Raw genomic sequence first — 18371 nt, 5'->3', positions numbered from 1 at the left:
GTGGCTCAACCTGCCAGATTCTCAAAGGGTGACCTCATAACAGTGGCATGGGATCAGATGCCGTGAGGTTCTGCCCTACTCTGCCCCATGCCAAACAAAACTGGAATAAATTATGCACATCGGCCCCAGCAACGATTCCACTGCTGCTTAAATTTGCATGTTTTATACTGTTGGCGTGAAAGAACAGGTCCCGGAGCAGACAAACACCACACTGTCGTGGAAGGGATTGCGGAAGAGTCCCTTCCAGCCAGAGCAGATGCATTCCTCTGCCTCGGAGTGGCTTTCTCACAGGGTCTCTTTGCAAACATCAGGCCTGGCTGCTGCTGAGGAGGGGCCTCAAGGGACATCTAGTCCAACCTGCTGCACAATGCAGGAAATCCACAAATTATGTAGGGCAAGGATAGCTCCAAGTTGTATGCTGTGCGGCAGCGAGAGTTCTCACTGGATCCTCATGGTGGATGCACATACAACCAGTGGTGGGATCCAAAAATTTTAGTAACAGGTTCCCTCGCCAGCCCCCCCCCTCATCAAAGGGGGCAGAGGCAAACCTGAGCCTTGGGCAAAACCTAAGTTGGATGCCCCCCCCCCATGGGTAGCCACCCCACCACGGCCTTAAAAAATTTTTTGGCACCAGGTCATTTCTAAATCATTATCACATTATAGAAAATGCCCCAACTCACAAATCTGACACACAGCAATGGTGAAACACACAGGTTCTTTGATGGAGACTGGTGAGATAAAAGGTACGGAAGGCTGAGAATCAATGAACTGCAGTACCTGAAAGGGATTAACCCAGTTCAGGGAGTTACATGATTAGTTGCAATTGCTACATGGAACCTTCACGTTCAAAGGCAGGATGCCTCTCGGGGAGGCAAGGGCGTGGAGGTGGGAAAGCGGACCCAATTAGTAACCCCCTCTCAGCACACACAAATAATTAGTAACCCCCTCTCGGGAACCGGTGAGAACCTGCTGGATCCCACCTCTGCATACAACCTGTCCTTCGCCAGCTGCACTGACTTCTGATGGAGCACCGAATTAGATTTGAGGTTCTTGTATTATCATACAAAGCCCTGCACAGTTCGCGACCAGCGTATATACGGGACTGTCTCTCCTGGTATGTCCCCCAAAGATCACTCCATTCAGCAAGTGAAAATCTACTATTGGTCCCCGGCCCCAGGGAGGTCTCTCTGGCCTCAACCAGTGCCAGGGCTTTTTCGTCTCTGGCCCCTGCCTGATCGAACACTCTGTCAGAGAAGGTCCGCGCCCTGCGGGACCTTACGCAGTTCCACAAAGCCTGCAAGATGAAGGTGTTCCACCAGGCATATGGTTGAGGCATTTCCGGTTAACAGGAGGCCTGTCTTATTGCCACTTGATATTGTGAATGCTATAATTAAGATGACTGGATCCAATTGCCATCTGACAACTTATATTTATTAATGAGATATTTGGGATATTGAATGTTTTTAATGTTCTTGTTTTTATTGCTGTTGCCCACCATCCCGAGCCCGAAAGGGGAGGGCTGTGTGATAAAACGGAATCGCTGATTTTAGCAGCTCAAGAGCAGGCCATTAGGACAAATACGATCAAGGCCAGAATCTAAAAATCCTCAGGTGATGCAAGGAGTAGATTGTGAAAGGAAGCCGACGAAACGGGAGATCGTGTCCTCAGCGGCTGCAAAAAGATCACACAGACCGAGTACGAACAACTCAGTGGCCAAGATGATCCACTGGAATTAATGCAAGAATTACAACATAAGAACAGCTAAAAACTGGTGGGAACATTGTCCAGAGAACGTCACGGAAAATGAGAAGATCAAGATCTTGTAGGACTCTCGAATCCAATGGACAAAGTGTTGGCACATACCCTGTTTCCCCGAAAATAAGACATCCCCGGAAAATAAGACATAGTAGAGGTTTTGCTGAAGTGCTAAATATAAAGCATCCCCCGAAAGTAAGACGTAGCAAAGTTTTTGTTTGGAAGCGTGCCCGTCGACCAGAGCATGCAGCTGTGGAGCAGAAAAATAAGACATCCCCTGAAAATAAGACATACCACATCTTTGGGAGCAAAAATTAATATAAGACACTGTCTTATTTTCGGGGAAACACGGTAATACACTGGGATATCAGAGCGATCGAGGACAAGAAAGCGACCGTCATTGACATAGCAATACCTGGCGACAGCAGGGTCGTTGAAAAAGAATACGAGAAGGTCACTAAATACCACGATTTGAAAGTTGAGATCCAGCGACTATGGCACAAATCAGCTGAGGTCATCCCAGTTGTACTCAGCACCCTGGGTATCATCCCGAAAACGCTAGGGCGGCACTTTAAACTTCTTCAAATCAACAAAATCAACGTCTGTCAAATCCAGAAGGCAGCCCTGCTGGGATCTGCACGAATACTACGCCGATACATTACAACATCCTAGGCCTCTGGGTGAGGCCCGAATTGTAATGAAAGGCAAACAACCAGCTAAAGAACTGGCAGCTGCGACATTCAAAATAATAGTAATGATACCTTTCTCTTCCACTCCTCCCGTGACCCCTCCTCTGTGCTCTATACCTTCAACCATTTCAGAAGCTACGCATGGCAGTGAGGAAGAGAGCCAGCGTGGCGTGGTGGTTAAGAGCAGGTGCACTCTAATCTGGAGAACCGGGTTTTGATCCCCCACTTTGCCACTTGAGCTGTGGAGGCTTATCTGGTGAACCAGATTAGCTCGTGCGCTCCCACACATGCCAGGTGGGTGACTTTGGGCTAGTCACAGCTCTTCGGGGCTCTCTCAGCCCCACCCACCTCACAGGGTGTTTGTTGTTGGGTGGGGAAGGGAAAAGAGATCGTAAGCCCCTTTGAGTCTCCTTACAGGAGAGCAAGGGTGGATATAAATCCAAACTCCTCCTCCTCCTCCTCCTCTTCTTCTACTACTACTACACAGAGATCCAGAAATGAAACACAACCCTAAATATAATAGGGTTGCCAACCCCAGGTTGGGAAAATCCCAAACATGGGGGAGGGGGAGTCTGAGGGTGGTTTTTAGGAAGGGAGGAGCCACACTGGGCCATAATGTCACAGACTCCATCCTTTAAAGCAGCCATTTTCTCTAGAGAAACTGATCTGTGTCACCCAGAGATCAGTTTTAATTCCAGAAGATCTCCAGGCCCCACCTGGAGGTTGGCAAGGCTAATAAAGGAGCAAGATGAACGTGCTTTGGTTTGAAAGGGTGCTGCCAACACAGCCGAGAAAAGGAGCTCGCATGTCGCAGCTGCCTGGCAGTGGACTGTCGAAACATCAATACCTGAAGCGTTTGGTGCACGAGAAATCCGATCCAAATCAATGCACTCTGGCATTCAAGTCACAATGAGCAATCACATGCTACAGTCTTCCTGGCACCATCTAGAGATGGAAGACTGCAGGCAGAAGAGCTTCTGTCCCAACTATAAATAGACTCTCCGCATGTAGAAATGCAGCAAGCCAAGGGAAGAATTCCTCTCCCTGGTATGCTAAGTTCTGACATGGAGCAAGGGTGTTGTGTGTGTTTTTAAGTTGGGGTAAACGTTGCCCTGATCTGGATGGCCCAGGCTAGCCTGATCTTGTCAGATTTTAGATGCGAAGGAGGTCTGGCCCTGGCTAGTGTTGAGATGGGAGACCACCAAGGAAGTCCAGGGGTTGGTATACAAAGGCAGATAATGGCAAACCACCTCCGTTTGTGACCTGGATGGTTCAGACTAGTCTGATCTCATTGGATCTGAGAATCTGAGAAGGGTTGGCCCTGATTAGGACTTCGATGGAAAAGCAAAAAAGAAGTCTAAGATTGCTACGCAGAGGCAGGAAATGGCAAACTACCTTCGTCCATTTCTTGCCTTGACCTGGATAGATCAGGCTAGCCTAATTTTGTTTGATCTCAGAATCTCAGCCGGGTCAGCTCTGGCTAGCGCTTAGTTGGTAAACCATCAAAGCAGTGGTGGGATCCAAAATTTTTAGTAACAGGTTCCCTCGCCAGCCCCCCGCCCCTCAGCAAAGGGGGCAGAGGCGTACCTAGGCAAACCTGAGCCCTGGGCAAAACCTGAGTTGGATGCCCCCCCCACAGGCAGCCACCCCACCACGACCCCCCCAATTTTTTTTTGCACCAGGTCATTTCTAAATCATCATCACATTATAGAAAATGCCCCAACTCACAAATCTGACACACAGCAATGGTGAAACGCACAGGTTCTTTGATAGAGACTGGTGAGTTAAAAGGTAGGAAAGGCTGGGAATCAATGAATTGCGATGCCTGGAAGGGATTAACCCAGTTCAGGGAGTGACATTATTAGTTGCAATTGCTATATGGAACCTTCACATTCAAAGGCAGGATGCCTCTCGGGGAGGCGAGGGCGTGGAGGCGGAAAAGCGGACCCAATTAGTAACCCCCTCTCGGCACACACAAATAACTAGTAACCCCCTCTCGGGGACCGGTGAGAACCTGTTGGATCCCACCTCTGCACCAAAGATGTCCAGGGTTGCTATGCAGAGGGAGTTAATGGCAAACCACCTCTGTTCGTGTTCGACATGAAAACCCTTCAGCGTTGCCGTTCAGTTGCCTGAGACTTGACAGCTCAGCTAGAATAAACCAAGTGAGATTTGTCAGCAGAGATGCGAACGGGTCTCCAATTTCTTAATGCTCTAGCTGCTAGACCATACAGCCCCTCACTCAGGCAGCCAAAATGAACCCCAACCGAAGCTGTGACACATTGCCCCAGTGATGGCCGCTCTTTCGGGGCAGGGCGTATGACAGAAGCATCATTCTTGTTGCGAGGAGTGAGGTTTTCATGGGCGGAATTCCATTCAGGCTGTCTCAAAGGCCTTCCAAAGTATGCACACCGTGCATAGAAAGCCGGCCTTTGTTTGCTTTCAGGGAGGCCCTTTGTTCGAAACCTTGCTTCCTGCGTTACCACCTCCGCCCCAGCTTGTACTCCCATCTGTACACTCATCCATAAACCATGTTTCGCACAGGGAGCTTTCTGAGGGGAATAGACAAGGCCCAGCCAACAGAAAAGGGCGGGAGTTTTGATGGAACTGGGTGGCGCCCGCCAAAACTAAGCCATGGATAGAACGGAAACAGTTCACACGGGACACAGCTATCAGCTTTCTGACCTCGTTGCCAAACTATCTTGGGACTGTCCCTCAGACGTCCAGTAAACCGGGCTAGAAAAATGCCAACAACGTAGCAGCTCTACCAGCCGTGCCGGTCAACGGATCCTCCATGTTCTCAGGCAGTGTACCCCTGAACACCTTTGATGGCAAAAGGATGTGGGCAAACTTGTGGACTTCCGAGCTGACCGCTGTTGGAAACAGGATACTGGACTGAATTGATCTGTAGCCTGACCCAGATAGGAATGCTGAAACATCTTGCCCCATTCGTCCACCTGAGTGGCAGAGGCTTATCTGGTGAACCAGATGTGTTTCCGCACTCCTGCATTTCTGCTGGGTGACCTTGGGCTAGTCCCAGTTCTTTGGAACTCTCTCAGCCCCACCTGCCTCACAAGGTGTCTGTTATGGGGAGAGGAAGGGAAAGGAGCTTGTCAGCCACCCTGAGTCTCCTTACAGGAGAGAAAGGCGGGATATAAATCCAAACACCTCTTCTTCTCTCTCTCTTCACAGAGGTGTAATATGTGGAAAGGTATAGGATCAATTTTGGCATAACACCAGGAACAGTGATTGGCCTTCGTTCTGGCATTGTTTACGGGCTTCTACTTGAATATTAGATTTTAAATGTTCTTTTATTGTGTAAATAATATTTTCTACGTTCGCTGCTTTGTGGACCCTTCTGGGGTAGAAAGGTGGCATAAAAATGCTCTGAGTAAATAAACACTTCTATTCGGAGCTAAGCCTCTCAGTCAATGTGAACTCCCATAGATAAGCATTGAGCTTCTATGTTCAAAAGCAGTATATCTCAAAATTTCAGCTGTAGGGGTGGGCTATTTCTTTTGTGTTCTACTTGGAGGCTTGCTAGAGGCACCTTAGCCACTGTGGGCGAAAGGGGCGCTGGACACGATCTGCTCTAGCTGTTAGTCATTGAAAATGTTTTTCCCTCTAAAATCGTTAATACGGATTAACAACAATAATTGAAAAGGCCTGACTTTTAATTCTGAAACCACTCCTTTCTGGAAGTTGCTGTTGCCAAACTACCCCTGTAGCAGGTATTTTGGGGAGCAGGTATTTTCTTGGTGAGATGTCTCATGGCCCCAACTGGTTCATTTCTCCAGCATGGATTTACATGAGGAATTAAGAGTATTATTTTTTTTTTGCAGTCAAACCACAGCTGACAAATGGCAACCCAGTCGGGTTTTCAATTCAAAGGGGCTTTGCCATCACCTGCCTCCATGGCATGCCCCTGGTATTCCTTGGAGGTCCCCCAACCAAATAACTCGCCCGGGTCAAGGCTGAGAGGGTGTGACCGGCCGAAGGTCTCACAGCAAGTTTCTGATGCTAACAAGCCCAGGGTTGCTATGCAGGTAATGGCAAACCACTAACAAGCCCAGGGTTGCTATGCAGGTAATGGCAAACCACCTCTGCCTCTTGACCTGGATTCGAACCTCGGTTTCCCAGGTCTTAGTCTGATACCTGAACCGCCACATCACCCTGGCTCTCTTAAGAGTACACCCTGCAGGAAAGAGATCTTACAATGGAGGAAGTCTGAGGCTACAGAGAGAACAAGAGACCCTTTTAGGGTGTCTTCCACAAGTCTAAACATTTCCTGTCTAGGAGAAAAATACAGAAAAATGCATCAGGATCTCTCTTGCCCTTCCTCAAGAGCTCGGGGGCATCCCACCTTTAACATGAATCCAATTTAAAGTTCAGCTATTTCGACAACAGGGTCGCGATGCAGAGGTGAACAATGGCAAACCACCTCAGTCCTTGCCTTGAAAAAGCTACCGGGGTGCCACAAGTCGGCTGTAACTTGACGGCACTTCCCACCACTCCCAAATTCCCATTCCACGTCAATTTGCATGCTAAGCAACAGTGAGGAGTCTGCCCCAGCACCTGCTGCTCACTGCAAAGGATTCTGGGGAGTGCTTAAGAAAATGCCCTCAGCTATCTCCGGATAGCTGCGCTCACAAGTGATCCAAGAATGTCTTTAAAACCACACCACCAGTCTGCTGAGCTTCACAGTGCACGTTTGAGAGAGGTCTCATGCTTTGAGCATTAGATTAGGACTTCGGAGAGTCTGGTTCAAATCCCCACTCATAGAATCGTAGAGTTGGAAGATACTCCAAGGGCCATCAAGTCCGACCCCCTGCCATGTAGGAACACACAATCAAAGCACTCCCGATCCTGACATACGTTCATCCAGCCTCTGTTTAAAAACCTCCAAAGAAGGAGACTCCACCACTCTCCGAGGTAGTGCATTCCACTGTCGAACAGCCCTGACGGTCAGGAAGTTCTTCCTCATGTTTAGGTGGAATCTCTTTTCCTGCACCTTGAATCCATTACTCCGTGTCCCAGCCTCTGAGGCAGCAGAAAACTGCTCCCTCACCAACATGACACCATCAGTGGGAGACATCAGGCCAGTCAGCGCTGTCTCTTGACCTATCCCTACCTCACAGGGTTGTTGTGTGGCTAAAACGGAGGTTTCGGAGCCTAGGTTCATATACTGCCCTGAGCTCTTTGGGCAAAGTGTGGGATTAAAAAAAAAAATGGAAATCACCGGCAAAGAACCCACGTCAACCTCTCCAGAAACTACCATGGAATCTGCCGTTCCAAGGGCATCTATAAACAGCTGCTCACTATGCACGGGCAATTTGCAGCAAGTCTTAATTAAAGTTGCAACAATTTAATAAGGAGACAGATAACCATCTGGAAAGGAAAGACTGAGCGTAGTGCTCGAAGTTTCGATCAGCGTATTCCCAAGCTCAGCCCCACCTTCGGGTTCCTCGCAGGGGCTGATGTGAAATCAGGACATATTGTCGTTCTGACTGTTCCTCGACTACCCAGATTTTAAATACAGTGGGCAGACTCCCCTAGCCTTGGTCATTTTGATAAGGCTACCACCCATCTGGGCTAGCTTGATCTTGCTAGGTCTTTGATGCTAAGCAGGGTCGGTCGTGAATACTGAATGGATGGGAGACCACCACGGAAGTGCAGGGTTGCTATGCAGAGGGAGGCAATGGCAAACCACCTCTGTTTGTCTCAGTCATGACCTGGACGGCCCATGCTAGCCTGATCTTGTTGAATTTCAGATGCTAACCAGAGTGTGTCCTGGTTAGCACTTGAATGGGAGATCACAAGGAAGCCCAAGGTTGCTGTGCAGAGGCACGCAACGGCAAACCACCTCTGTTTGTCTCGACTCTGACCTGGACAGCCCATGCTAGCCTGATCTTGCCGGATCTCCGATGCTAACAAGGGTGGGTCCTGGTTAGTACTTGAAGGGGCAACCCCAAAGGGTTGCTAATCAGAGGAGGGCAATGGCAAACCACCTCTGCCTCCTGACCTGGCTATCCCCGGCTAGCCCAATCTGCCCTGTTCCTGGAAGATAAGGAGGATTGGCCCTGATGGGAGACCTCCAAAGAAGTCCAGAGTCACTATGCAGACGCAGGCATTGGCAAACTACCTCTTCTCATCTCTTGGCTTGACCTGGATGGCCCAGGCTAGTTCGATCTTTTCAGATCTTTGAGGCTAACCAGGGTTGGCTCCGATTAACAGTTGGATGGGAGACCAGCAAGGAAGTCCAGTGTGGGCGTGCAGAAGCATGCAATGGCCATGCCAAACCACCTCTGCACGTCTCTGGTCTTCTGGGTCATCAAAAGTCGGCAGTGACTTAACGGCACTTTCCACCAACAGGTGGTGTGTAGCAGCTCAAGTAGTTCAGACCGGCCTTAGCTCATTGGAGACTAGAAGCCAAGCAGGGTTGGCCTCGGTTCGTATTTGGAGGAGAGGCCACCAAGGTAGCTACACAGGCTGGTAATGGCAAACCACCTCTGCACGTCTCTTGTCTTCTGGGTCATCAAAAGTCGGCTGTAACTTAATGGCACTTTCCACCAACAGGTGCTGTGTAGTAGCTTGAGTAGTTCAGACCGGCCTTAGCTCATTGGAGACTAGAAGCTAAGCAGGGCTGGCCTCGGTTCGTATTTGGAGGAGAGGCCACCAAGGTAGCTACACAGGCCGGTAATGGCAAACCACCTCTGCTTATCTCCAGCCTTGAAAATCCTACAGGAGCGACAAGAGCCGGCACGTTCAACTGCCCGTCTGATCCTTAGCAAACGCTCAGAACCATCAGACCTCCCAGAAGAGTAACCTGGAGAGAGCTCACCCATTTTGAATCACCGCATAATTGCCAAAACAATCGCATAATCCCACCCACTGAGGGGAATTTTGCCCGGCATCTTCAAGCATCGCTCAGATTTCCCAAACGGGAGCGGTTTCTTTGTGAGGAGACAGTGCACAGAAACAGAAGGACAAGAGGAGTTTGGATTTATATCCTGCCTTAGATTCCTATAAGGCATAGGTGTCAAACGCGCGGCCCTTCAGATGTTATGGACTACAGTTCCCATCATTCCCTGCCAGCATCATGATGGGAACTGTAGTCCATAACATCTGGAGGGCCACGAGTTTGACACCTGTGCTGTAAGGCATCTCAAGGCGGCTTTTCCCTTCTTCTCCCCACAACAGACCCCTTGTGAGATAGATAGGGTTGGGAGAGTCCTGAGAGAACTGTGATTGGCCAAAGGTCACCCAGCAAGCTTCATGTGGAGGAGCAGGGAAACAAGTCCAGCTCACTGGACTACAGTGTGCAGCTCATGTGGAGGAGCGGGGAATCAAACCTGGTTCTCCAGATTAAACTCCATCTACTCTTAACCACTGCGCCACGCTGGCTTAACCACTATAGCAGCAAGCTTTTGAAAATGACTTTCTGGGGAGCAGGCACGTAGCAGGATAGTACCAGTGCCACTTTTGGGTTTTCCACGAGTCTTTGACAGGTACTCGATGTAGAACTGTTGCTCTGTTCCTCTTCTTGTGATCCAAAGAGACACGATAACCAATGGCTACCATGCAAATCGGCATTCTTGGACCACTCAAGGGCTCTAGCTATGGTTGCCCCTGGCCGGAAATATGGGCGTAGGCATGACAGATTCCGGTTGAGGAACATCTGGAGATTTGGGGATGGATCCTGAGTTAGGACAGGGGTCTGCAACCTGTGACTCTCCATATGTTCATGGACTATAATTCCCATCAGTCCCTGCCAATTGGCCATGCTGGCAGGGGCTGATGGGATTTGTAGTCCGTGAACATCTGGAGAGCCGCAGGTTGCAGACCCCTGCCATAGGACCTACCTGAGTGGCAGAGGCTTATCTAGTGAACCAGATGTGTTCCCGAACTCCGACATTCCTGCTGGGCAACCTTGGGCTAGTCACAGTCCTCTCTGAACTCTCTCAGCCCCACCTTTTTCACAAGGTGTCTGTTGTAGAGAGAGGAAGGGAAAGGAGCTTGTAAGCCCCCCTGAGTCTCCTTGCAGGAGAGAAAGGTGGGGCATAAATCCAAACTCTTCTTCTTCTCCAAAGCAGCCATTTTCTCCAGAAGAACCGATCTCTGAAGTCTGGAGAGGAGCTGCCATTCCAGGAGATCTCCAAGGCCCCTCCCGCACGTGCAGAATAATGCACTTTCAATCCACTTCCAATGTACTTTGCAGCTGGATTTTACTGTGCGGAATAGCAAAATCCACTTGCAAACAATCGTGAAAGTGGATCGAACGTGCATTATTCTGCGTGTGCGGAAGGGGCCCGAGTCCCACCCGGAGGCTGGCATGCTTTCATTTTATTTTCATCCAGTCACAGCAGTCTTACGGAGACCCCGCGGGCTTTTCAAGGTAAGAGACGTTCAGAGGTGGCTCGCCATATTACCCGCCTTCACGTCACACCCCTGGTATTCCTTGGAGAGCTCCCACCCAAGTAGCAGCCAAATAGCACCCAAAGAGTGGGCGACCCAGCAAGCTTCCACGGCAGAGTGGGAATCCAAATCCGGGTTTCTCAGATCCTAGGCCAGTGGTGGCGAACCTATGGCACGGGTGCCAGAGGTGGCACTCAGAGCCCACTCTGTGGGCACGTGCAAACAGAGTGCCCCTCCCATACACATCTAGGCTGGCCTGGGCCACTGGGCTCGATTATTAGCATTAAACCTAAGACCTAATTTTGTGGAAGCAGTGTAGGTAACTCTATTAAGCGCTGTTAAACCCCACTGATTTTCATGGGAAGAACTAAAGCGCGATCCTTTACCTGGGAGTAAGCTCGGTTGCTGGCAATGGGGCTTGCTTCTGAGTAAACCCTCCCAGGGTTGTGATTCACCTGTTGGAAGAGTTGCCCGGTTGCTTCAAAGCAAAGCAACTGACTACCACCAAGCTTACTCCCGAGTAACGCACGCCTTGGAGACAACTCTTTTTTCTAAACTAAAACCTCAGCATTCAGGTGAAATTGCCGTGTTGGCACTTTGCAATAAATAAGTGGGTTTTGGGTTGCAATTTGGGCACTCGGTCTCAAAAAGGTTCGCCATCACTGTCCTAGGCTAACCACTTAACCACTCTCCCACGCTGGCGTGTCTGCCCCCACCCTTAACCCTCCCGGTCTGAACAAGAAGGAGTTAAGGCTCCCTTTACGATGACAGAGCGGCTCTTGGGACGAGAACAGCCAGGCCTCCCTGCCAACATGTGATCTAAGCCCATCTTAAGTAGGTCACCAATTCCAGAAGAACTGTCTGTCCTCATGCATCCCCTCCGTCTGCTCCGAGAGCGTATTCTGTCCAATTTGGCCTCCCCGCCCCAAAGATAACATGTGGACCACCTTCAACAACCCCCAGGTGGGCTGCGGCTCATGCTCCCAAAATTGCAAGTTTAAAAATCTAGAGTTTCGTGCCCCTGAGCACCTACGCAATGCACAACTCCAACTTTCCCTATAACAGCTAGAGCCTGCTGGGATTTGCAGATCTGTGAAGCCGGACACACCCAGATAGACTAGCCTGCATTAGAGATTTTCTGAAGCCTCTCTTATCTGTTCCGTCTTATAGCCGCGTGATTTCCTGTAGTTCACAGTTTGGCAAGCGTGGCTGGGGGGTGGGAGGGAGGGGGCAGTTCTGCCATCTCCTTCCCTCGTGCTTCGACTCCCTTTCTCCAATCTCCACCCGAACAAAGCCGTCTCGAACCAGGGATTAAAAAATGTTTCAAACAAAACGAAGAGAGCAATCTCCCACCGCCGTATTCCGCTCCGGACCCCTTCGACCATCGCAAGGGAATAAAACAGGAGTCTGGCGTACATCCAGCGTACATCCAGCAGTATTTATTTCAAGGATTCATCAGATTCATCAAGGACTCAAGCCATTTACTGAATCATATGCTTCTGTGAGTCAGACCCCACTTCCTCAAGTGCCCCGGGACTTGCCCATCAAGCCGATTTATGCACATCGTAATAAGAAACGGGGGGAAATATTACAGAGGCATCGGTTCAAAACAGGATCCGGGTTGACAAGTAAACACTTAACTCAGAGTGGGTGTGATTTTTTCTCGATCGCTGATCGACAGGCAAAATGTAAAACAGAGCGCAGGACGGGGCGAGATAAGAAAACGCAATAAGACGGTGCCAAGGAACGGCTGCAAACATTAACATCTCCACCCACACACGCGCATTCATTAACGCAGCTATCTTGCTGTAACTTCCTAGTGCATCTGCTTATCTGGCTACATCCACGCATGACATTTGCATCTCAGCTTTCGAACAACAGTCGAGGGAGAGCCAGCATGGGGCGGTGGTTGAGAGCAGGTGGACTCCGATCTGCAGAACCGAGCTTGAGTCCCGACTCTGCCACGTGAGCAGTGGATTCTTGGCTGGAGAACTAGATTTGTTTCCCCACTCCTACATTCCTGCTGGGTGCCCTTGGACTAGTCCGTGAGTCTGCAACCTGCGGATCTCCAGATGTTCATAGACTACAATTCCCATCCGCCCTTGCCAGCATGCATTGTAGTCCATGCACATCTGGAGAGCCGCAGGTTGCAGACCCCTGGACTATAGTCACAGTTCTCTCAGAACTCTCTCAGCCCCACCTACCTAACAAGGTATCTGTGGTGGGGAGGGGAAGGTGATTGTAAGCCATTTTGAGACTCCTAAAAGGTAAAGAAAAGATGGGGGGGGGTGGGCTTACCCAGTTGGAGCAAACTAACCCACGCTTCGGATTGTATTCTACTTTGAACTAAGCTCTGTTTGTAGCATTCTATCCCGCCTACACATTCCTCTGTAGTGCATACAAACGAGTTTGGTGCAATTCCAAACCTCTGATGAAATGAGCTGAGAGGCACCAAAGCTTTTCCTGGCTTACATGTCACCTGTCTTTAAAGTGCCCCTCATTTATTCCAGAGTTACCCTGGGAAAAGTGGAAGAAAGGGCCGCTCCCGTGTTCATATCGCAGGGCCTATACCACGCCCTGGAAGCATGGCAGAGAAGTTACGGCGGCAAACAGAGGTTGTTTGCCATCGCCTGCCTCTGCGTAGTAGCCTTAGACTTCCCCGGTGGTCTGCCCTCAAAGTACTAACTAGAGTAATTTCTTGTATCTGATGAGATCAGTCTAACCCAGAGGTTCCCAACCTTTCTTCACTTGTGCACCCCTTGTCAACCCGTGTCCCTAAAATTGTACCCCTGAATTGGCAAACGCATTATGCAATGTTTAAATGTACCCCCAAACACTCTGACGCATAACCCCAAGGGCAGACATGCTGCAGGTTGGGAACCACCAGTAGCCTGAGCCATCCAGGCCGGCCATAAACAGGAGTGCGCACGTGTAAAGTCACGGCCGATGCATGGCAGCCTAGAAGGGCTCTACTTCAATCATTCCTCCAAGAACCCAAGTGTGGAATTCGCGCTTTGCAAATTTAAAACCAGCCAGATTCCAGGATGGAAAGAGTTAACTGGAAGGAACCTTGAAAAACTGCCATAACCTCAGGTAGCCCTTTCTCTCTTTCATCCTGGGTTGGAATAAGCAGATCTTCTCGGATAGGACATCAGAAATGGGTGTGGCTGTACTAGTTCTGACCTGGAGAAGGGCCCTGCTAACCTCTATTCAGAGGTGTCGAACTCATTTGTTACCAGGGTCAGATATGACAAGGCTGGGCCCGGAGGGGTGGGGGTGGGGAGGTGGCTGCTTTGTCCGGTGACCCCACATAAGAACAAGCCAGCTGGATCTAGTCCAGCTCTCTGCTACTTGCAGTGGCCCACCAGGTGCCTTTGGGAGCTCACAGGCAGGAGGTGAAAGCAATGGCCTTCTGCGACTGTTGCTCCCGAGCACCTGGACTGTTAAGGCATTTGCAATCTGAGATCAAGGAGGATCAAGATTGGTTGCCATAGATTGACTTCTCCTCCATAAATCTGTCCAAGCCCTTTTTAAAGCTATCCAGGTTAGTGGCCATCACTACCTCCTGTGGCAGCAAATTCCAAACACCAATCACACGTTGCGTGAAGAAGTGTTTCTTTTTATTAGTCCTAATTCTCCCCCCCAGCATTTTCAATGTATGCCCCCTGGTTCTAGTATTGTGAGAAAGAGAGAAAAATTTCTCTCTGTCAACATTTTCTACCCCATGCATAATTTTATAGACTTCAATCATATCCCCCCTCAGACGTCTCCTCTCCGAACTAAAGAGTCCCAAACGCTGCAGCCTCTCCTCCTAAGGAAGGTGCTCCAGTCCCTCAATCATCCTCGTTGCCCTTCTCTGCACTTTTTCTATCTCTTCCATATCCTTTTTGAGATGTGGCGACCAGAACTGAACACAGGACTCCAAGTGCGGTCGCACCACGGCTTTATATAAGGGCATGACAATCTTTGCAGTTTTATTCTCAATTCCTTTCCTAATGATCCCCAGCATAGAGTTTGCCTTTTTCACGGCTGCACATTGGCCCTGGTGGTGGTGGGTGGGGTGGAGCTGCTACCTTGGCTGTTGAACTTGGAGGATTCACCAGCCCAGAATGTCACTGGGAGAGGCGACCGCCTCAGCCGGCTCCCCAGACCATATCAGCACCAAGGTGGGGAGCTCTTTGGACTACTGAGCCTACAGCTGGTTTGCAAAGCCAGATATTTTTTTGGGAGGGGGGCTGCCTGCAGCTGGCTAGCAGGCCCGATAAGCCCCTTCAAGAGGTCGGACCTGGCCTGGGGCTGCATGTTCGATCCCCCCCAGCAGCCCCATCCCTTCTCCAACCTTCTAGATCTTTCACAACTTCCCTGGGCAAAGGGCTCCTAAGGACACACCCTTTTTTTTCCTGGCAAGGAACCCACTGGCTCCCTGTGGAGGATCCGCAGAGCCCTCTAGTTCCACCTAGAGACTGGCCCCTTTTCCTTAAAGCAGGACGTCTGGGGTTTTAAAGGTAGCAGGCTCTCCCACTCACCCCCCCCCCTTCCCCAAACTGTCCTCCCCGGAGACAGTAGCTGATTCTAATCGGGGATCTCCCTTCTTCTTTGAAGCATCAGATGGGAATTTCGCTCCCACTTAACACCCCCCCCCCTTCTTGCCAGACTCAGAGACATTGACTGGTTCTAACCGGGGATCCCCCTTTTTCTTGGCAGCATCAGACGGAACATTCCCTCCATCCTCTTGACCCCCAACCTTTCCTACCCGGCCCACGCCCTCTCCTATCGCTTTCCAAAACGGCCCCACCTCGCCAAAACTGCCACCCTGATCCAAAGAGGTCTCGCCTTTTTGGGGGCAAGGATGGGAGAAATCCCAATTCTGGAAAAAAAAACCCTCTTCTTTTCTTTTGAATGCAGATTATTTTGCTCTCTCGGGGACCCCCGCCCCCGTTTTTTTTCCTCTGTGCGCCAAGACGAAAGTTTTGGCATGGGCGCCAAAGCGCACCGAATGCGCTCTTGTTGTACGCACGGCCAAAGGCTCTCCAAAGTCCCCGTTACGCACAGGGAATAAGAATCAGAAGAAAAAAAAACTCACCGAGGCGGATCTGAGCGGCTGGAAGGAGAAAGGAGCCTGCAGCGACGGCTGGCCGAGAAGCAATGAGGTTAGCCGCCGCCCTTGCAGCCTCCTCCAGCAGGGGCTGGGCCGCCTAGTGGGCGGAGAGGGAGGCTGGGCTCTCGGGCCGGGGAGGAAAGAGGGCCGGCCCCTTGGAGAGGAGGTGGGGTGAAGAGAGCCGGCGTTACCTCGCGAGTCTGGCCTTTCCGCGCGTCTGCCTCGCGGGGCTGTCGTGAGTCGAGCCACCCCCGTGCGCAGGCAGGCAGGCGTCCAGCCGGTGCAGAGGGTGGCTGAGCTGAGTACTAGGAAGTCGCTGCCCCAGGTGGGCCTGGGCTTTTCCTCCCGTCTGGGTTGGAAGCAGTGTTGACTGTGGTGGCCTACCTTGCAGGGGTAGAAGGCAGGCCTGCCTGAATGCAGGGCGCCATTCTGAGAGTGGGAAAGGAGTGGGGTGCCTTATGGTGTCACATTCTGGCAGCGTAACCCATGCCAATTTTGTATTTGTGTTTTGGTTGGATCTCAGGGCCCAGGAGACAAGAGCTCACAGAGCATGTGCAGTCGGTAAACTTGCTTGCATATTATCACTCAAGAGCCCCACCCTCCTCAGTTGATCTGGCCTGCAATAGGAGACGGAAGGGTCGCAACTTAATTCAGGGAATTGCTTGTTTTTTACTGGCCCAACTTGCAGAAAGACCTTCAGCAGCTACAATCTACACAGAAGAACAGATGGAATAAAGAATCCCTGCATTATTGATTGTCTGGACTTTCTTGCTTTTCTTTATTTACTGGGCACTGTCAGTAATTGTAACTGTTTTGAGGTTTTTCTTGAAAGGCACTGAAGATTTTGTATAATTTGAGTTATCCACTATGGCCCCTTCCGCACACACAAAATAATGCATTTTCAAACCACCTTCACAACTGTTTGCAAGAGGATTTTGCTATTCCTCACAGCTTCAAAGAGCACTGAAAGCAGTTTGAAAGTGCATTATTCTGCATGTGCGGAATGAGCCTATGATTTATCTCTAATCGACGCAAAATTGTTGTGTTTAAATGACAGGTTTGCTAATTTGTCGAAGCGATTTCATATTTGTCTGACGAGCCGTCATTTTATTAAACTTGACGTTTTCCTGGGTCTCCACTGGAGACTGGTGTAGCTGAGGATGAGTAGGTTACAGCAACGTATCCCCATTTGTCAACTACAGGTTGCCAGAGAGTAAGAACATTACGTTTGTTTTGAAGATCATGGAATCTGCTTGAAGACCGTGGAATCTGTCGCTTGTGGAAATAATATTTACTGCTTGATTATAAGTCACGGAAGTTGTTCAAAAGAGGAATCACCGGGAACTGTTATTGTCCTTGTGGAGAAATGGCTCCTCCCCCCCCCCCGCCCCCCGCCTTCCGTTTCCTTTTTCTTTCATCCTCTCCTTCTCCAACCAGGTACCAGAGATTTGGAGGACTTAGAAATCCCAGAGAAACATCAGGAAATGCTACCTGACCTAGGGGGAAATGATATCTTGACCCAGCCTGACCTGGTCAAAGGAGGGCGGGGTCTGCCAGCAGGCAGTCCTCAAATGATCAGGTGGTGGCAGCATACCCAGAGAGAAAGTTAGCCCTCCCCAGGAAAAGTCGGTAACTCCTGGGGGTGTGCAGAGTGCGAAATAGGGTCTGCCAGCCAAAAGCAAGCCTATTTCGCCACAGTCCTATTTATTGAGATCATTATATTATAACAAAACAAAACAGTTTTCCTTATTACTGGTGGTCACTTTGGGCAGATATCTGAGCATGGGAAATGTACCCGCCTTTGTGCTGTGTTTCTTTAAGGGACACAGTCAATTATTTATTTGTGTATGGGTTATGGTTTATTAGAGTTGTATACCGCCCTTCCCTAGAGGGCTCAGTGTGGCACCATTCATGTGCTATTATCATTTCTCATTATTATTTATTTCAGTTACTTCACTGATGCTCCACCTTCGGCCACTTTGGGCACACCAAGGGGCTTGTATCGACCTTCTCTCCTCCCTTCTGCCCTCACAACAAACCTGTAGGGTAGGCTGGGTGGAGAGTGAAAGAAGTCAGCAACCTTCCATGGCAGAGTGGGGATTAGAACCTAAGGGCCTTTCCCCACTTTTCCCTTTACCTCCGTCGCTGCGCGCTACTCACTGCGTGCGTCATTTCTGGCACTCCCCACGACCTCGTGCTCTGCGCGGGGTCGTCAAAAGGCGCCGTTTTCTCCAGCACCAGGAATGATGCACGCTGAGGGGGCGCGACAGCGGCAGCGTCGGGGCGGCTGAGTTGTCGCCACCCCTGTAGTGGGGAGTACTGCGGAACCCCGCGCTACTTGGCCCGAGTAGCGCGCAGCAGAAGGTAAGTGGGGAAAGGCCCTCTGTCTCTAAGATCCGTGTCCAAACTCTGAA

At 50.2% G+C, this 18371-nt stretch overlaps 1 protein-coding gene across 2 annotated transcripts in view; it reads right to left on the bottom strand.

Moving 5' to 3' along the window:
• Positions 1-16068, bottom strand: part of S100A10 (S100 calcium binding protein A10) — a 33587-nt gene extending 17519 nt beyond the window's left edge. Inside the window, exon 1 of one of the 2 annotated variants that reach the window (XM_048519455.1) lies at positions 15943-16068. The gene's annotated coding sequence lies outside the window, so the exon portion shown is untranslated. The remainder of the gene's footprint in view (positions 1-15942) is intronic. The other variant, XM_048519447.1, reaches the window with a different exon arrangement.
• Positions 16069-18371: the final 2303 nt, after the last annotated feature.

The sequence above is a fragment of the Sphaerodactylus townsendi genome, linkage group LG01, assembly GCF_021028975.2.
Source record: "Sphaerodactylus townsendi isolate TG3544 linkage group LG01, MPM_Stown_v2.3, whole genome shotgun sequence".
NCBI lineage: Eukaryota > Metazoa > Chordata > Lepidosauria > Squamata > Sphaerodactylidae > Sphaerodactylus > Sphaerodactylus townsendi.
This window is presented reverse-complemented; position numbering and strand designations above follow the sequence as displayed.